Source organism: Taudactylus pleione, unplaced genomic scaffold, assembly GCF_031769625.1.
Source record: "Taudactylus pleione unplaced genomic scaffold, aTauple2 ptg000507l, whole genome shotgun sequence".
Classification (NCBI taxonomy): domain Eukaryota; kingdom Metazoa; phylum Chordata; class Amphibia; order Anura; family Myobatrachidae; genus Taudactylus; species Taudactylus pleione.
Window position 1 is genome coordinate 1,119,050 of NW_028284909.1, and position 16,264 is coordinate 1,135,313.

The following is a 16,264-nucleotide window of genomic DNA, read 5'->3' on the forward strand; positions in this document are numbered from 1 at the left end:
CACTGCATGAGGCTCAGCACCTCTTTTAGAAGCAGCAGTCCTGCGGGATTGATTCATCAATTCAATATATCACTTAGCCTATAAACAATTTATACCCACACTTCTTGGCGGCCCTCCATTTGTTTCTTTTTCAGGTTTTAAGTGCAGCCTGCTGCCCCTACCAAGAGGGACTGATTCAACAAAGAACGCAGCCGCAGATTCGCACGTACCGGGTCGATGTTTTCGCACTGCGCATGCATCACAAAACTAGTCTGTGCGATCGGGTAGGGGTTCGCAGGCCATACGCAAGCGCAGTGTGTACGCAGACCCCTCTGATACTGAGTGACAGGAAGTGCCGTTTGTGGGTGGTGACGGCGGGGTGCTCGGATGAACGCAGGCATGCCTGTGCGTTTGGATGCGATTACAGGGGTGTGCATAATTAAGGTCGTGCGGCGGCATACGAAGCCAGAGGTCTAGTTGCACACAGTAAGTTGGCCAAATCCTGCATGAGGTCTGGTCAACCACTATTATGCGTATGGGTTAGATGGTTCTCGATGTTACCGATGTTTGCGCTATCTTGTTTACTATTTGAGCGGTGAGTAAAGGTAAGGGGGCGGTATTATATAGTGCTGGGCGTCTGCACCTAGTGCTGCGGTTGCTGTGCGTATGGATTCATTAGGATATTTTCGTAGCGGCCCGGAAGCGTGCGTATGCAGACTTGCGTTCCTTGCTGAATCGGGCTCAGAGTCCTGTTTAATTCTAGGTTGCCAGAACTCGAAAAATGAAGTTAACTTTCTCTCACTGGTACAGCCGCGTAAGCCTCAATTCTGGATGATAAAAAGCACCCACAAGCAGATTTAAGCCACTACAGACTTCGAAAGACTGCACATCTGGTGGAACTACAAGTCCCAGGATACCTGCCTGCATCTCAACAGCTGAAAAAAAAAACCCATGTATAGCCTTAATATGCTTTATATTGATACATTATATTTCCATATATAATCGTCAACAAAACAAATACCATAGTAATAAATATATATGAGTTGCTTTGAGTCCTTCTAGAGCACAAGTTCTCAAATTCGGTCCTCAGGACCCCCAAACAGTGCATGTTTTCCAGGTCTCCTCACAGAATCACAAGTGAAACAAGCTCCACCTGTGAATCTTGTAAAATGTGTCAGTGAGTAATGTATACACCTGTGCACCTGCTGGGTGACCTGCAAAACGAGAACTGTGTGGGGTCTGAGGACCGAGTTTGAGAGCAGTGTTCTAGAGAAGCGTTACATAAATAATAATAATATAAATTAAAATAAATAATAATAATAACAATATGATTACTATTATCTCTTGTAGAAGAATGCATGGACAACACCTCCAGGGGAATGCACTTAGCTCTGCTTCCCGGTCGGATAAAGGTCCAATGCGCATGCACGGATCTCTCTCTATCACACGCTCAGATCATGCGCCTGCTGCAGGTTCAGTCGGCTTGCCATTGCGCATGCGCTACCAATTGGCTTTCTTCAAGAGCCCTCTGTAGGAACGCGGAGGCGCCCTGTGCGCATGCGCGGCAGACTGGTCCATGAGATGCTCTGAAAGGGATTCTTCATCCTGCACCATTCATTCCCTTCAACTGCTGTGGTGACTGTATCTGCCTCTGCACCCGCTGCGGAGCTGGGTGTGCGGCCTGGCGAGGGGGCCCGGCGGGGCCAATGCATACAGCACTGCAGCACTGTCCTGCAAAGGAGAGCAGAGAAGAGTGTGTGACATTGCATGGCCTTCCCACCGTGAAGGTAGGACCATGCCCTGCCTGTCCTGTGCATTACTCCCGTCTGTTATCTCAGCTGTTAATCCTGGTTAGATTAGGCAGATAACTCAGACATTTGTAAGGGACAGTAGGAAGATATATAAGCACATCTTATTTTATCCTATAGGCTGTAGCATGTTTTATAGCTGTGCCTGTACATAGAGGCATACATACTGACTATAACATGGTGCCCAGGCTGTCTGTCTATGCCAGTATGTGCATACAAACAATTCCAGGGATACCAGCCAGTTATTGTGTCTTTGGGAGCATTTACCAACATGATCAGACCCCAAAGACACAATTCTGATACAAATACCGCTCACTGCATGTTCATTCATATTCATTCATAGGGCATACCCAAGTAATAAAGCAGCACAGTGCTGTTCGCCTTGTATACATAATAAGAACAGTTACTGGGAATTACAGAGCAGTAGAAGGTGCACTGGTCAGCTGCCTGTATGTGATCTAAAGAACAGATACTGAGACCTACAACCAGCATACACAGCAAGAGACGGGGTACTGTGCAGCTGGCCATATACATACTGAGACCTAGCATACACAGCAAGAGACGGGGTACTGTGCAGCTGGCCATATAGATACTGAGACCTAGCATACACAACAAGAGACTGGGTACTGTGCAGCTGACCATATAGATACTGAGACCTAGCATACACAACAAGAGACGGGGTACTGTGCAGTACTGTGCAGCTGGCCATATAGATACTGAGACCTAGCATACACAACAAGAGACAGGGTACTGTGCAGCTGGTCATATAGATACCGAGACTCAGCATACACAACAAGAGACTGGGTACTGTGCAGCTGGCCATATAGATACTGAGACCCAGCATACACAACAAGAGACAGGGTACTGTGCAGCTGGCCATATAGATATTGAGACCTAGCATACACAACAAGAGACTGGGTACTGTGCAGCTGACCTTATAGATACTGAGACCTAGCATACACAACAAGAGACGGGGTACTGTGCAGTACTGTGCAGCTGGCCATATAGATACTGAGACCTAGCATACACAACAAGAGACAGGGTACTGTGCAGCTGGCCATATAGATACTGAGACCCAGCATACACAACAAGAGACAGGGTACTGTGCAGCTGGTCATATAGATACCGAGACTCAGCATACACAACAAGAGACTGGGTACTGTGCAGCTGGCCATATAGATACTGAGACCTAGCATACACAACAAGAGACTGGGTACTGTGCAGCTGGCCATATAGATACTGAGACCCAGCATACACAACAAGAGACGGGGTACTGTGCAGTACTGTGCAGCTGGCCATATAGATACTGAGACCTAGCATACACAACAAGAGACAGGGTACTGTGCAGCTGGTCATATAGATACCGAGACTCAGCATACACAACAAGAGACAGGGTACTGTGCAGCTGGCCATATAGATACTGAGACCCAGCATACACAACAAGAGACTGGGTACTGTGCAGCTGACCATATAGATACTGAGACCTAGCATACACAACAAGAGACTGGGTACTGTGCAGTACTGTGCAGCTGGCCATATAGATACTGAGACCTAGCATACACAACAAGAGACAGGGTACTGTGCAGCTGGTCATATAGATACCGAGACTCAGCATACACAACAAGAGACTGGGTACTGTGCAGCTGGCCATATAGATACTGAGACCTAGCATACACAACAAGAGACAGGGTACTGTGCAGCTGGCCATATAGATACTGAGACCCAGCATACACAACAAGAGACTGGGTACTGTGCAGCTGGCCATATAGATACTGAGACCCAGCATACACAACAAGAGACAGGGTACTGTGCAGCTGGCCATATAGATACTGAGACCCAGCATACACAACAAGAGACGGGGTACTGTGCAGCTGGTCATATAGATACTGAGACCCAGCATACACAACAAGAGACGGGGTACTGTGCAGCTGGCCATATAGATACTGAGACCCAGCATACACAACAAGAGACTGGGTACTGTGCAGCTGGCCATATAGATACTGAGACCCAGCATACACAACAAGAGACGGGGTACTGTGCAGCTGGCCATATAGATACTGAGACCCAGCATACACAACAAGAGACTGGGTACTGTGCAGCTGGCGATATACATACTGAGACCTAGCATACACAATAAGAGACTGGGTACTGTGCAGCTGGCGATATAGATACTGAGACCTAGCATACACAACAAGAGACAGGGTACTGTGCAGCTGGCGATATAGATACTGAGACCCAGCATACACAACAAGAGACAGGGTACTGTGCAGCTGGCCATATACATACTGAGACCCAGCATACACAACAAGAGACAGGGTACTGTGCAGCTGGCCATATAGATACTGAGCCCCAGCATACACAACAAGAGACAGGGTACTGTGCAGCTGGCCATATAGATACTGAGACCTAGCATACACAACAAGAGACAGGGTACTGTGCAGCTGGCCATATAGATACTGAGACCTAGCATACACAACAAGAGACTGGGTACTGTGCAGCTGGCCATATAGATACTGAGACCTAGCATACACAACAAGAGACTGGGTACTGTGCAGCTGGCGATATAGATACTGAGACCCAGCATACACAACAAGAGACGGGGTACTGTGCAGCTGGCCATATAGATACTGAGACCCAGCATACACAACAAGAGACTGGGTACTGTGCAGCTGGCGATATAGATACTGAGACCCAGCATACACAACAAGAGACGGGGTACTGTGCAGCTGGCCATATAGATACTGAGACCCAGCATACACAACAAGAGACTGGGTACTGTGCAGCTTGCCATATAGATACTGAGACCTAGCATACACAACAAGAGACTGGGTACTGTGCAGCTTGCCATATAGATACTGTAAAGTGTATAAAGAGCAGTACTGTTTGTCAGCCTTCTCATTCAGGTCATACTCAGAGGTTTAATGCACATATAAAATGTCTGTCCTGTGGATAACCAATTTCAATATGCACTCACTACAGTAGTAGAGTATATATATAGGGCTTACCTGTACTGAAGCCCCTGCCACTATCAGGGCACCAGCTATAATAAATCCTCTGTTTACACATTGCCCACTCTGCCATGTCACAAAGCCACCACCGCCGGGTTTTAGCTGAGTAGCGCTGCTCTGTATCTGATGACGTTGGCAAGATGAAGCAGGGAGGGAGCCAGGTGTAAGGAAGGACTCACTACGGTTGGCATTTGCAGACAGCAGGAGCTACAAAATGATTACAGTTATATTTTGTAACCAGCATATATAACAAAGGAAGTGTTACTGTGCATACCCTTTCCCATACATAAACAGGGCCCATCCCGAGATCCCGGCATCTCTGTTAATGCTGTAGGTTAGTGATAGATAGATAGATAGATAGATAGATATCTATGATAAATTGATGTTCCTGGTTATTTTGTCTTTAGTGTTTCAATGAATTCATTAATTATATTATATTTAACACAACATTATTACATTTCCCAATATGTCTGTCCATGGCCAGTCTGTTCCAATTTGTGGGGCATAGGTCTGTGTGCAAACTGTGCCATGTGTGCCCAGGCACACCCTAATACCGGACACTGACTCTGCGCTTGGCAGCATAATTAATGGTGCCGCTAGCATTGCGATGAGCTGATAGTGCTGGTGAGTGTCAGTGTGACATAGCGGTGCGCTCCCCTAATTATCTCCACCCCAGGAAGAGTTGAGGACAGAGCAGTGCAGTGAGCTGTTTATGTTCTGTATAAAATACACCATCCTGGGGGCACTTCTGTTTAGCCTAATATGAACTACTGTAGGGGCACTTCTGTTTAGCCTAATATGAACTACAGTAGGGGCACTTCTGTTTAGCCTAATATGAACTACTGTAGGGGCACTTCTGTTTAGCCTAATATGAACTACAGTAGGGGCACTTCTGTTTAGCCTAATATGAACTACAGTAGGGGCACTTCTGTTTAGCCTAATATGAACTACAGTAGGGGCACTTCTGTTTAGCCTAATATGAACTACAGTAGGGGCACTTCTGTTTAGCCTAATATGAACTACAGTAGGGGCACTTCTGTTTATCCTAATATGAACTACAGTAGGGGCACTTCTTTTTAGCCTAATATGAACTACTGTAGGGGCACTTCTGTTTAGCCTAATATGAACTACAGTAGGGGCACTTCTGTTTAGCCTAATATGAACTACTGTAGGGGCACTTCTGTTTAGCCTAATATGAACTACTGTAGGGGCACTTCTGTTTATCCTAATATGAACTACTGTAGGGGCACTTCTGTTTAGCCTAATATGAACTACAGTAGGGGCACTTCTGTTTAGCCTAAAATGAACTACAGTAAGGGCACTTCTGTTTAGCCTAATATGAACTACAGTAGGGGCACTTCTGTTTAGCCTAATATGAACTACAGTAGGGGCACTTCTGTTTATCCTAATATGAACTACTGTAGGGGCACTTCTGTTTAGCCTAATATGAACTACTGTAGGGGCACTTCTGTTTAGCCTAATATGAACTACAGTAGGGGCACTTCTGTTTAGCCTAATATGAACTACTGTAGGGGCACTTCTGTTTAGCCTAATATGAACTACTGTAGGGGCACTTCTGTTTAGCCTAATATGAACTACTGTAGGGGCACTTCTGTTTAGCCTAATATGAACTACAGTAGGGGCACTTCTGTTTATCCTAATATGAACTACAGTAGGGGCACTTCTGTTTAGCCTAATATGAACTACTGTAGGGGCACTTCTGTTTAGCCTAATATGAACTACAGTAGGGGCACTTCTGTTTAGCCTAATATGAACTACAGTAGGGGCACTTCTGTTTAGCCTAATATGAACTACAGTAGGGGCACTTCTGTTTAGCCTAATATGAACTACAGTAGGGGCACTTCTGTTTAGCCTAATATGAACTACAGTAGGGGCACTTCTGTTTATCCTAATATGAACTACAGTAGGGGCACTTCTTTTTAGCCTAATATGAACTACTGTAGGGGCACTTCTGTTTAGCCTAATATGAACTACAGTAGGGGCACTTCTGTTTAGCCTAATATGAACTACTGTACGGGCACTTCTGTTTAGCCTAATATGAACTACTGTAGGGGCACTTCTGTTTATCCTAATATGAACTACTGTAGGGGCACTTCTGTTTAGCCTAATATGAACTACAGTAGGGGCACTTCTGTTTAGCCTAATATGAACTACAGTAAGGGCACTTCTGTTTAGCCTAATATGAACTACAGTAGGGGCACTTCTGTTTAGCCTAATATGAACTACAGTAGGGGCACTTCTGTTTAGCCTAATATGAACTACTGTAGGGGCACTTCTGTTTAGCCTAATATGAACTACTGTAGGGGCACTTCTGTTTAGCCTAATATGAACTACAGTAGGGGCACTTCTGTTTAGCCTAATATGAACTACTGTAGGGGCACTTCTGTTTAGCCTAATATGAACTACTGTAGGGGCACTTCTGTTTAGCCTAATATGAACTACAGTAGGGGCACTTCTGTTTAGCCTAATATGAACTACAGTAGGGGCACTTCTGTTTAGCCTAATATGAACTACAGTAGGGGCACTTCTGTTTAGCCTAATATGAGCTACTGTAGGGGCACTTCTGTTTAGCCTAATATGAACTACTGTAGGGGCACTTCTGTTTAGCCTAATATGAACTACAGTAGGGGCACTTCTGTTTAGCCTAATATGAACTACTGTAGGGGCACTTCTGTTTAGCCTAATATGAACTACAGTAGGGGCACTTCTGTTTAGCCTAATATGAACTACTGTAGGGGCACTTCTGTTTAGCCTAATATGAACTACAGTAGGGGCACTTCTGTTTAGCCTAATATGAACTACTGTAGGGGCACTTCTGTTTAGCCTAATATGAACTACAGTAGGGGCACTTCTATTTAGCCTAATATGAACTACAGTAGGGGCACTTCTGTTTAGCCTAATATGAACTACTGTAGGGGCACTTCTGTTTAGCCTAATATGAACTACTGTAGGGGCACTTCTGTTTAGCCTAATATGAACTACAGTAGGGGCACTTCTGTTTAGCCTAATATGAACTACTGTAGGGGCACTTCTGTTTAGCCTAATATGAACTACAGTAGGGGCACTTCTGTTTAGCCTAATATGAACTACTGTAGGGGCACTTCTGTTTAGCCTAATAGGAACTACAGTAGGGGCACTTCTGTTTAGCCTAATATGAATTACAGTAGGGGCACTTCTGTTTAGCCTAATATGAACTACTGTAGGGGCACTTCTGTTTAGCCTAATAGGAACTACAGTAGGGGCACTTCTGTTTAGCCTAATATGAACTACTGTAGGGGCACTTCTGTTTATCCTAATATGAACTACTGTAGGGGCACTTCTGTTTAGCCTAATATGAACTACAGTAGGGGCACTTCTGTTTAGCCTAATATGAACTACAGTAAGGGCACTTCTGTTTAGCCTAATATGAACTACAGTAGGGGCACTTCTGTTTAGCCTAATATGAACTACAGTAGGGGCACTTCTGTTTAGCCTAATATGAACTACTGTAGGGGCACTTCTGTTTAGCCTAATATGAACTACTGTAGGGGCACTTCTGTTTAGCCTAATATGAACTACTGTAGGGGCACTTCTGTTTAGCCTAATATGAACTACTGTAGGGGCACTTCTGTTTAGCCTAATATGAACTACTGTAGGGGCACTTCTGTTTAGCCTAATATGAACTACTGTAGGGGCACTTCTGTTTAGCCTAATATGAACTGGGGGCACTTCTGTCTGGCATAACATGATTTGGGGGAACTACTGTGTGGCATAATATGATTATTCAATAAGTGAGCTGAGAGAGTTGGGACCTTTGTGGGGGATATGATGGCATGGGGGATATGGGAGAAGATTTAGGGGACTTAATGATAAGAGGGGTGGTTGATGACATGAAAATAGTGCTAGACACCCGCCTTAGAAGGTCCCTTAGGCAGTGAGTATCCCTCTCCAGATTCCCTGGGTGCACACCCTAATGAAATATGTTGCACACACATAGTGGCGGGGGCTGGGGGGATCAGCCTGCATAAAAAAAGTATGGCACAGGCTGAGACAGTAGCCCACATACACCATATTTGTCTACTTTTAAATTCTCCTCTCATGGAGCAGACCACGTCAGGGGGTGGGGCCAGGCTCTCATGTCGTTAGACCTCGTCTCTGTGGCAGCAAAATATATTGCGGGTCTGTAGGGAGTGGGGTGGAGCTAAAACAACACAATTCGCTCATTTTGTCCCTGCCTCCCTCCCACTCCCCATCCTGCCTACTTCACTAAGAAGTGGATGGGATGCAGGAGATCTCCCCACTCTTCCGGGGGTGCAGGGGAGTACACGAAAAATCGTGATTCTCCTGCATCCTTTGGAAGAGTAGGTAAATATAACATACACTCACAGAGGCTTAATTATGAGTTGGGAGCTCTTTCTTGCTTTGCTTCCAACTCAGAATCAGCACCACAGACTGTTTTCACCTGTTTGGTATTCATCAATGCAAGCTAAGGTGTTTCTGCTCAGCATATGAAGCATTGCAGATAATACCCATACCCTACACCAGGGGTTCTCAACTCCAGTCCTCAAGTACCACCAGCAGGTCATGTTTTGTGGATTTCTTTAATCATGAACAGGTGAGTTAATCTATTTTGCTGGGTCAGTAATTATCCCACCTGCTTCCACAGACTGAAATCCTCAAAACATGACCTGTAGGGAAAACTTGAGAGTTGGGTTTGAGAATCAGTACCCTACACTGAAAATGGTCTGTGGGAAGGCTTCCTTCTCAGAACTTGGTAGTGTGATACTGTAAATACCCGCTTGTAAAGCATTAACCTGAATACCTACCTAGTGATACCCCTTTCAGACAACCCGGGAAATTTCCTGCTCAGACCCTGTGCAAATTCCCGGGTATTTGGTCGAGACCCCCCTTTCACACTACAGTGTCTATGCTGGAAATTCCCAGGTAGACCCCTTTCAGACCTAAGCCGGGTTTTTCTGCTTACCTGCCTCTCCTCTTCCATCTGCTCCTCCTAGCCTATCCCCTCTCCGGCTGCTGCTGATGATGTCACCATTGGGCTGCCCGGCCAATCAAAATGCTGCATTTTTTTTTATGTTATTATTTAATTATTTGTTTTAATAATTTTATTGCCCTGGAGGTCCAGCGGGAGTGCGGGTGGCCCGCTATTGCTGAGACCAGTCAGCGGTCTCCAGCACAGGCAGGTGTCCCCAGCGTCTGGCTGGGGTCCTGTGTCGCTGACTCCATCTACAGCGACACAGCCACCAGCACGGAGGGTGATGAGCGGCAGCGCTGAGCGTCCTATAGGACGCTCTACGCTTGGTGCAGCTCGGGAGTAGTAAATTCCCGGGTAGTACCATTCAGACGTGAGCAGGGTAATTTCCCAGGACTTAAGTCCCGGGAAAAACCCTGGTCGATTGAGGTAGGCCAAATTCCCGGGATTTTCGATATGTCTGAAAGGGGTATGAATGGTATTATACAGGGGAGTAACTATCGTGGGTGCAGGCCCGCAGCACCTCCCTGCACCCAGCTCACCTCACACGTCTGACAGAAGGATGCTGATCTGTCCTGCAAACTGCTTCTTATACCCGTTTTATACCGGAGCTAAAACCCCTGGTTATTGCAGGGTTAACCCGGGTAGCTCCTTAGTGTAAAAGGGGAAAGGGTTGGATTGCCAGGTCAAGTGACTCGGCAATCCAACCCAGTTAACTAGCAGGGTTTAACACGGGAATAACCCGTGAAACCCTGCAGTGTAAACGGCGCGATCTGGGTCACGGTAACCTGGATTGTGCCGCATGCCTACCGATTAGCCAGCTTCAGTGGCGCTTGTAGATGACGTCATCTCCAAGCTTCCACTTCAACGGCGGAAAAGCTGGGTCTATGCAAACCCGGCTCTGGTGTGAACGGCGCTGGCTCGGGAAAATCCTGGGTCGGCGCCGGCTAAATTCCGGAATATAGGTGTAAAAGCTGTATTAGTAACAAGCACACTTCAGCCTGTGACTAGGAAGCAGATTGCTGTAGGGGGGAGCTAAAACCTGGGTTATTGTATGAGTAGTGCGGGGTGAGGGGGATATATGATGTATGGAGACATGTACACTATACTTAATACCCCATACATCAGCAAACGATTGTGGCAATTCTGCATTTTGCAGATGATTGTGTAAACAAATCTGCAATGTATGAGGTTCACAGATTGCAGATTTTAACCAAAAGTGATTGGAATTGGTAAAACAGGTTGTCCATTATGTTGGATTTCACAGATCAATTGGGGATGTAGATTGCTAGTGTATGAAGATGATCAGCAGATTGCAGAACGTTAACGCCCCCATACACCTGTGACTGATTGCCACAATGTTGCGACGGGATCGGAAATGCCGACCGGCGGCCATCGATGTTCCGCAATCCGTTGCAGGATCGGTGAAATTCAACATGTTAAGTTTCACCGATGTGCCAAAAAAATTATCGTGATCAACATATCTGTGGAATCCAACATGTTGGATTTCAGCGATCCTGCAATGCTGGGTTGCAGTATCGCTACATTGCGGCGATCCGTCGCAGATGTACGGGGCCTTAATTAGTAAACTGATGGGCTTTTCAAGATTGGCAGATCTGTGTTTGCTGAAAATGATCTGCAAATAACTGAATAAAAGCTGTAATGTATGGGCGCAGACTGCTAGATTGGGAAATCCTAAAATCGGGCAACAAATCTTCAAATTGTTCAATTGTGGTTTTCAGATTGCTGATGTATGGGGGCTTTTAAGACTTGCCATATAATCCCTTAATTTAGGACACATGTATTACACAGATTTTGTGGCTGGCTGACTTCAAAGGGTTTATTTACTAAAGTGCGGGTTTTTAGAAATGGAGATGTTGCCCATAGCAACCAATCAGATTCTAGCTATTATTTTCTAGAAGGTGCTAGATAAATGTTAAGTAGAATCTGATTGGTTGCTATGGACAATATCGCTACTTCTAAAACCTGAACTTTAGGCAAACAGACTATATTGTTACATACAGGCACACTAAATTTATACATGTAGACACATTATATCCATACACACAGACATTATATTAATAGGCTTACCATACTATCCCTTTAAACCGGAAAGCATATGAATTACACAGGTGTGGTTGAATCTGCACTTGGCATGGGGCTGGTGCAAGTTTCCATTGTGCACCAGATGGTTGAGTCTAAAGACGCACCAAGAGGTATATGAGCATCTAAAGACGCATAGGGGCCTTTGTATTAATAATCGCGGCAGTTCCACGATTATTAACAGTCCGCCTTGTGAGGGACTTTTTTTTTTGTTTACAAAGATGTCCCAGCTATGTACTAACTATACCAGTTACATCCTCAGCATATTGGAGGACTCTTTCACATCTGTGGAAAACTCCTCCGGGTAATCTGACGCTTTGCACGCGCACAGCGTCAGATTCTGGAGCCAGGATGGAGGCTTTCGGGAGATCCATCTCCTGCGAGATTACTTTCATAGGCTTATCTGAGGATGGTGTAAACCTACGGGGCCAAACTTTGCTTTTCAGAGTTTGGTACATATGGGACAGACTGTAGACCCCATTGGTAATAATGGGGACTGCGGTTTGCAGTGCTGATTAGCCTTTTGCTGTTAAAATGAGTGGGAATGCATAGAGTGATGCAAAAATGACTATTATGAAAAAATGGACTTGATAAATAGGCCCCTGAAAGTGGGTATCTCAGCCCTTGCACATGCAGACACACAGACGTACACCAAGGGAGTGCTTCTAGCAGTATTTGCATAAAGTCGCATGTACACACGGACGCTACAGAATCCAACTCGGAATCATCAACCTTCTGTGGCAAGGCAAGCTGGTATGTGTAGTCCTACAGCAGGTGGAGTGCCACGCATTGCCTATCCGTGCCCTAAGCTGTACTCCTCCATGTTCTCCGCTTGGCATCCCTACTCCATGAGACCTCCCCTCCCTTTACATTATGATTTAAAGCTCTAATGCAAACAGCTGTTCAAGAGAATGTTAAATGAAGGTGCAGCCTGATCAGGTGTCCTTTTCTCTCCACATCACCCAAAACTATTTCATTGAAACCTAGGGGTATATTTACTAAGTGAGAGTTTATAGAAGTGGTGATGTTGCCCATAGCAATCAATCAGATTCTACCTATTTCTTCTAGAAGATTATAGTCAAATGTTAAGTAGAATCTGATTGGTTGCTATGGGCAACATCTCCTTCTAAAAACTCTCACTTTAGTAAATATACCCCCTAGTGTCTACAGTCCTGAAGGGCAGGTAACATGTGACAGTCCCAGGTGGTGAGGCTTAGGGTCCCAGCACAGTCACCCCTGCTTGTACACTGCGTTTCACACAAAGAAAATTGACTTCCCATTGTGGATCTTATATAGATAAGAAAAAGTTTACGTTCTACAAAGTAAATTCTTGCCAGCTATAGTGTGCTAGATACACTCTCAGGGAGAGTGTGTCTATCTAACTTGCCTTATTTTGACGCAGTCGATGATGCGGCCTCACTATGGACCTGATTCAGAGCCGCTCGCAAGCGGCCCGATGGTATGCGTTCGCGCATGCTTCGTTCTACTCTCTGCGATCGCAGCCCGCTCTCTCGCCCAGCAAAGACAGCACAGTGTAATGAGTGACAGGAGAGGCCGTTTGTGGGTGGTAACAGGGGCAGGACACTAATAACAGGGGAGTGGAGGTGCGAACGCAGGCGTGCCTGGGTGTTTCCACGCCGTTTTTAAGGCGTTCATAATTAACAGGCAGCGTCATAGTACACGTCACATGCCTGGCTTTTACACTGAAGTCCTCACAGTACTTGCGGCAGGCTAAGGCAACCACAAGCGCTGCGATCGCATCCGACGGTGCTCGATGTACCAATGTTTTAAAGCACTTCCTGGAGATGATGGGCGCTAGTGGGCATCTCTACATACGCTAGTGGGTGTCTGCATACACGTTCGCACCGCCAAAGTGGGTGTGCTTATGCCTTGGCGAGCGAGCTCTTCCCATGGCGTCACTTTGACAAATTTGCATACGCTGGATGCGAGCGATCACATCTAGCGAGCGGCTCTGAATCAGGTCCTATATGTACAGCACATGTAACATTTAGAAGGTAACAGAGAAGGTGCCGATATTAACTGAGATTGAGCGATTGTTTGCCTTTGCGCAGGCATGTTATCTACACTGCACATGCGCAGCGGTTGAAATGTGAACATGCTTACACAGAGGATACACTTGTAAAGTGAGTGACAGGTAGTCAGGGTTTGGGGATGTAACAGTGTGTGGATAGAAAAACGCAGGCGTCCATAGATTAGCCACTGTGTGTCTGGGAACCCGCCTTGTCTTTGGCATCTTGGACTTATTCAGAAGGCTGATGGCTGCCTGATCTGCGTTCAGTGTTTCCCGGTTTTGTGTGTGAACGGCGGATGTGTGCCTTTATATCACAATAAACCATCTGTCCTCTTACATATGTACTCAGGCATTCACTGCAATTTCTCTCCATTCAGCTTGGTCGAGCTTATTGTAGCGGAAAAGTAAAATAAACCTTGTTGCACCCAGCATGTAACTGAAAAGCCATGTACACATTACAACTTGTACATTGCATCCAATTTCCAATATATTAAAATAAAAATATTGTCTTTCTTATGCACTCTCTCTCTCTCTTTTTATTGAATTGGGAAATGAGCATAAGCCGTATCACGAATGGGCACATACAGATCCAAGTACAGTTGTGTGCTCACATATCTTTGCTGCCGTCATGCCAAACAGCCCCTCTTGGCGCGCCAGGTCCCTTGAGACTCTACTAGCGCAGGGCGTATTTTTTGACTAACATGCTTCTAAGTCAACTAGGAAGCACCAGGGGACTGTGCTGATTAATTAGTTATGTGACACTGGTATATCTGTGTGCGACTGGGTCTCTGAATCTCTATGTGCTACGATGCAGCGGCTGCAGATTGTTGTCCACGACAAGTTCCATTGTGCTTCGCATACAGACTCAGTTGCAGACAGATATACAAGTGTCACATATCAAATTAATAGGCATAGTCTGCTGGTGCGTCCTAGTCGCATTGCACTGTGACTAATGGAGCATACACACGGTCAGATTTGTCAGATTTATCAGATGAACGATTGAACGATTTTACCAAAGTTTTGAACGATTTGAACTATTGAACGATTTTTGACTGCATTAAAATGAATGGAATCGTCCAAGTCTGACTTCAAACACATCAGATGTCAGATATCGTTATCTGACAAACGGGAACGCGCATCGTTCATCGTCCATCGTTCAGGCATGTCAGATATGTCAGATTTTCCTTCAGATATGAACGACTGAACGATTTTTAAATCGTTATCGTTCAGATCTGAAGGAAAAATCTGACCGTGTGTATGCACCATAAGATGCATTTCCGGCAGCTACAGACCCCCGACGCTAGCAGAGTCGTGCGAGACCTGGCGGCTCACTCACACCAGGTGAGGACACATCTGTATACTCATATTTTCTACATGTTTCAATAGGATAATCTCTTATCCTCTGCATATCGCAATAGGATCATCTCTTATCCTCTGCATATCGCAATAGGATCATCTCTTATCCTTTGCATATCCCAATAGGGTAATCTCTTATCCTCTGCATATCCCAATAGGGTCATCTCTTATCCTCTGCATATTCCAATAAGATCATCTTTTATCCTCTGCATATTCCAATAAGATCATCTCTTATCCTCTGCATATCCCAATAGGGTCATCTCTTATCCTCTGCATATGCCAGTAGGATCATCTCTTATCCTCTGCATATCCCAATAGGATAATCTCTTTTCTACTTCAGGGTCCATAGGGTTCCACAGGATACCTTGGGTATAGGTGTGACGTCAGTCGCTGGGCACCATAGAGTTAAGCTTTTCAGCCTCCCAGGATGCACTAGGGTCCCCCTCCTATACCCCGCCCCCGAGCCAAGGCACCTCAATTTAGTTTGGTGCCCGGCCGGAGTCGGGTGCACCTGTCGGAGTGGGGGCTAGAAGAGCCCCTGAAGCTTTCTTCAGTGCAGCTGTGGCTGCACATCTGGATGTACAGCATGGACAGTCAGTCCTGACGTCCATGCTGTCTTCCCTACACCCCCGCCGGTACCAGAACGCCGGTACCGATCTGGGGATGCTGGTGAGCATCTGGGGTCACAGCTAGCGGTGACCCCAGATGTTCCGGACCATGGCCGGATCCAAGGGGGACAAAGGTAAGCAGCGGGGTCCCGCGGTGGGTCCCCGCTGGTCACATGGTCCTAAGTCCCCAGGCAGGGGGCTCCCTGGGGACTGGCTGCAGCGTGGAGCCAGGCGACCAACCTGCGCTTTCCACTACACCCTGGGACAGCGGACCGCAGCAGAGCGGTAGCGCTGCGGCATCCCAGGGGTTAAATGCATGCCAGGGGAGCGCGCCTTCCGTCTCACAGCCGGCGCCTCCCCCGCTGCACACAGCCCTCTCT

At 46.1% G+C, this 16,264-nt stretch overlaps 1 protein-coding gene across 1 annotated transcript in view; it reads left to right on the plus strand.

Moving 5' to 3' along the window:
• The first annotated feature begins 1,702 nt into the window (after positions 1–1,702).
• SPTBN4 (spectrin beta, non-erythrocytic 4) overlaps positions 1,703–16,264 on the plus strand; it is a 172,915-nt gene continuing 158,353 nt past the window's right edge. Inside the window, exon 1 of the mRNA XM_088450123.1 lies at positions 1,703–1,766. The gene's annotated coding sequence lies outside the window, so the exon portion shown is untranslated. The remainder of the gene's footprint in view (positions 1,767–16,264) is intronic.